At 37.5% G+C, this 5,149-nt stretch overlaps 1 pseudogene; it reads left to right on the top strand.

The window, feature by feature from the left end:
* Nucleotides 1-2,402: 2,402 nt before the first annotated feature.
* On the top strand, nt 2,403-4,793 carry LOC131034304 (uncharacterized; annotated as a pseudogene).
* The last annotated feature ends 356 nt before the right edge of the window (nt 4,794-5,149 follow it).

The raw sequence follows: 5,149 nt of genomic DNA, 5'->3' as shown, positions 1-5,149 counted from the left end.
AAATACGGAGAGAGAGAAAGAGCAAAAGGGAGAGACAGAGAGGAAGAGATAGATATATGAGAAGAGAAATAGATAGAGATAGAGATGTATGATAAGAGAAAGGTAGAGAGTGTTAGAGATAAAGTGATAGATAGGGGTATAGGGGGGAACCAAAGTGGGAGAGTTGGGGGGAGATAGAGAGATGGAGGGAGAGAAAGGGATATAGATATGTAGATGAGGATAGGTAGAGAGAAGAGGGAGACAATGGGAGAGGAAGAGTTATAGATAGAGAATAATATAAGGAGATAGAGAGGGATAGGGAAATAGATAGAAAGATAGAGAGAGATATAGGTAGTAAAGGAAAGATATATAAATTAGAGGATGATATAGAGAAATAGTGAAGGATGGAGAAAGAGACAGAGAGAGAGGTAGAGAAAAATATAGATCAGAAGAGATAGAGATAGGAGGGGGAAAGAAATCAAGAGAGAGATAAAGAGATAGAAATAACTTGGGAAAGATAGAGGGAGAGAGATAGGGATCAAAAGAGGGGTAGAGAGAGAGAGAGAGAAATCAAGAGAGGGATAAAGAGAGAAATAACTTTGGAAAGATAGAGGGAGAGAGATAGGGATCAAAAGAGGGGTAGATAGAGAGATATAGACAATTGGAAACACACACACACACACACACACACACACACACACACACACACACACACACACACAGAGAGAGATCGAAACCAACTATGATTTAATAATCATTAAGGGAAAACACTTTGACAAATCTGAGTTTGACACTTGGGTGAATAATTGAAGTATGTGGACAGATATGAAACAAACTTTTGAAATGTATGGATGCATTGAAACTATCATGGATCAAGTTTAATTGGGGAAAAAATAAGGGCAAGTACACAAAATAGGCAAAAACTTGATGAGATTTTATGAATTTTGAGAGTTGTAAATCTAAGCACTAATAATTCCTATGAATGCACTTCACATATTTTATAATAAAAAACTAATGTTTATCTAAAAAACTATCAAATAATTTTTTATTTTTTTTGTGTAGTGTTCACATAAACTAAAAACTAACTTGGAAAGTAACCTTTATTTATTTTTTTAATAAGAATAAAAGTTTAAACATTGAAACTAACCCTAATCAGTGTTTTTCTTTGAAATTATTTAAAAAATATTTTTATTTCATTTATATTGTATTATTTTTTTAAAAAAAATTTAAAAATCAAAAACCCCTAAAAATTATGAAATAAATAAAAATAGTTCTTGAGGAAACAATGTAAAAAAGAAATCATCCTTATGGCCATAATTGTAAAGTAAAATACAATAATTTTTAAAAATAATAAATTTAAATAGTTTTATGCATTAAATAAATATATTTATTCATAATATATTTTTGTATCATTTGAAATTAAATTGAATGATAAATGCTAATAAAATAAATTCTAATTTCCTTTAAATTAAAATAAAATACATCTATTCATAATATTTTTTATGTATTGATGTTTAAATCATATAAAACAATTATTTTTATTACATGATTAATATAATGATCTAATGATATAGTTTTCATTTCAAACTTTGAATTGAATAGTTTATGATTGTTTGATTAATAAAACAAAGTTGTAATTTTGTTTCAAATTTTAAATTATAATTTTCATTTCCATACTTTTAAAACAATTAACACCAAAAATTTAAGTAAAAATATTGATCTATAATTTAAATAAGAAGTAAAAATTTTAAACATTTATATATCATCACATAACTGTTTTAATAAAAAAATTCCAAGCTTTAAAATATATATCTTAAATTTTAAATATATTTATTTATTTTATTAAATATATATTAAATAATATGTGATATTAATTCATATATGAATTTTCCATTCTTTTCATTGGCAAAATGAAAATGAGTAAAAATTCCCAATTTTTGGGCTCGGCCAATGAACCCGGTTTTAAAAAAGTTTGCACCGGTAAATGTGCGGAGGAGAGATAAAACGACCATGTTGAGGAAAATTCACGATAGTCGAGCTCGAGCATCGGGAAGTGAAAAAAAAACAGCGACTGCGAAATCAATGGTCAATAAGGTGCAATCGTCTTGCATGCTATTTGTACGTTCTAAACCGTCAATCGAAGAAATTGGATCTTCCAACTCAAAGAAAGAAACGCCTTTCGTATAAATACATAAGCTAGAAAAACATATTTACAATAGTGACATGAAGATAACAACTGTAAGAAATGATAATAAATTGGCCGTCCATACCCTATCGTCTTTACACAATACAAAGCCAAGAGAAATTCTGGCTTCAACAGTCAAATACAGATAAGAACCGTTCAATAATCTAATGTTAAAGGGCTGTATGCCGAGCCAAGTAATGGAACCATCCCCTTCTAGATTAACCAAAGTCGTCTTCATCAATGGTCGATGGGCATAGCTATCTACATTTGATGTGGTCAACGATCGACGCGGTCTGCATTTGCTTGGCCCCCAAGTTTTCTAAGCGAACACCATCTACATAAATTCAATCTCTGAGCTGCTTTATCTCAGCACTTTCCGAACGAAATTCAATCTTTCATCTGGTTTGTTTCGGCACTCTCGGAACCAAAGCTCAAGCCCTCCAATCTGTTGAATATCAATTATCTTGAACATGGCGCTTCTCTTGGGCCCTCCAGAGCTCTGCAATTTCACTGTTACGGAAAGTGGAACAACAGGGGAAGGAGACAACGATTTTCTAGAGATGCTGAAGCGCGGCATGGTGATGGAGGAACCCCCTCTGATGGGAAGGACGGAGAATTTTTCTCCGACCTATTTGTCTTCAGGGAACGCCTGCCTCGACTTTTTCTTCCACGTCGTGCCGGACACTCCATCTGAGAGGGTAACCCAATTGCTGGAAGCCGCGTGGAAGCAAAATTCTCTCACCGCTCTCAAGCTGGTCTGTCAATTGAGAGGGGTCCGAGGAACCGGCAAATCCGACCGAGAGGGATTCTACGCCGCCGCCTGCTGGATGCATTCTCACCACCCCAAAACCCTCCTCGCCAACATCTCCGCCTTTGCTCAATTCGGATACCTCAAAGATCTCCCAGATATACTTCTCCGCATTCTGCAAGGACCCCAACAGACTAATCTAAGAAGGGCTCACAGAGCTGCGCACGAGAAGAAGATGGAGCTTGCCAAAGCCAAATCTAAGCGAAGGCATAAGAAACGCGGGACTTCCGGCTATTTTGCCTGGAAGGGCGCAGCTGCGAGAGAGGCCAAAAAGCGCGGAACACTCAAGCCCAGAGAAGAGAGGATTGAATCAGATTTGTAGAAGGGAAAGAAAAAGAGCGCTGCGGCAAGGGTTGCGAGGAGTCAAAAGTTGATGGAAGACGCGTCAAGAGCCCTCAAACGCTACTCAGATGATTCACATTACAGAGCATTTCACGATGAAATAGCCCAGCATTTCGCCAATTTACTCAGAAAGGATTTGGAGGCGTTTAACTCGGGCAAATTGGGGAACATAAGCTTGGCCGCAAAGTGGTGCCCTTCTCTCGACTCCTCGTACGATCTTTCCACTCTCATCAGCGAGAACATTGCGCGAAGGGTTTTCCCACGTGAAGAGTACCCCGACGTGGCAGATGAGCGGCACTATGCCTACAGGGTTCGCGACAGGCTGAGGAAACAAGTGCTGGTTCCGCTGCGAAAAGCCATGCAGTTACCCGAGGTGTATATGAGTGCAAATTTGTGGAGCGAGTTGCCATACGCCAGAGTGGCCTCTGTGGCAATGAAGAACTACAAAAAGCTCTTCCTCAAGCACGACCCGGAAAGATTCGAGCAGTTTCTAGCAGACGTGAAAAGCGGGATAAAGAAAATAGCGGCCGGAGCACTGCTTCCTCATGAAATCGTTGAACAAGCGCTTCAGTCGGAGGGCAACGATGATGTGGCCGAGCTTCAGTGGCTGCGAATGGTGGAAGACATGAGCAGGGAAGGGAAGTTGTCTGGTAGCTTGGCGGTGTGTGACGTGTCAGGCAGCATGAGCGGACTTCCCATGAAAGTCTGCATTGCTCTTGGATTGCTCGTTTCGGAATTGAGCGCCCAACCCTGGAAAGGCCACGTAATGACCTTCAGCAAGAACCCGAAGCTGCACTTGGTCGAGGGTGACACTCTGGCGGAAAAATACAGATTTACACAAAATATGGAGTGGGGTATGAATACTGATTTTCAGAAAGTTTTTGATGTGATTCTCAGTATGGCCTGTAGATGCAAGCTCCAGCCGGAGAAAATGATAAAACAGTTGTTTGTGTTTAGTGACACAGAATTCGACGAAGCCTCGTTAAATCCATGGGAAACAGATTACAAAATATGGAGTGGGGTATGAATACTAATTTTCAGAAAGTTTTTGATGTGATTCTCAGTATGGCCTGTAGATGCAAGCTCCAGCCGGAGAAAATGATAAAACAGTTGTTTGTGTTTAGTGACACAGAATTCGACGAAGACTCGTTAAATCCATGGGAAACAGATTACATGGCGATAAAGAAGAAATATAAAGAGGCAGGGTATGGGGCACCTCCGAGGATAGTGTTTTGGAATCTTCGTGATTCGCAGAGCACCCCGGTGATGAAAGAGGAAGAGGGCGTTGCAATGGTGAGCGGATATTCGAAGAATCTGCTCAAATTGTTCATGAACAATGGGGACATGAATCCAATGCTAGTGTTAAAGCAGCCAGTCGAAGGGGAACTGTTCGAACAATTGGTTGTTCTCGACTAACACGGGTGTCATGTTCCTAATTCGCAATAAATAAACGATATAATTATAATGAATATAATTTTTTTTGGGTCAATCTTTGGAGTTCAAGAGTTGAATAGTTTTAAATGAGTCTATTGGAGATCCAAGACTTGAATGTAATCGCCTAATCTTATAAGGAATGAGGTTGGAAATGTGTCTCAGTAATTTTGAATGGATACCTCTTTTTGTATATGAAATAACTAAAAGTTTTTTTGTAAACGATATAAAATCTTTCCAAAAAAATGAATGATATATTTGTATAGTTGTAAATTGTGAATATTGAAATATTACATTTAAAAAAAATTTAAGTTAAAAATTTCATTTATGTTTCAATTTAGTTGAATGAGTGTTCAAATAATGAATTAAATAAAAAATAATTCAAGATGGACGAAAATAAGAAA

The sequence above is a fragment of the Cryptomeria japonica genome, chromosome 10 (assembly GCF_030272615.1).
Source record: "Cryptomeria japonica chromosome 10, Sugi_1.0, whole genome shotgun sequence".
Taxonomy (NCBI): domain Eukaryota; kingdom Viridiplantae; phylum Streptophyta; class Pinopsida; order Cupressales; family Cupressaceae; genus Cryptomeria; species Cryptomeria japonica.
This window is presented reverse-complemented; position numbering and strand designations above follow the sequence as displayed.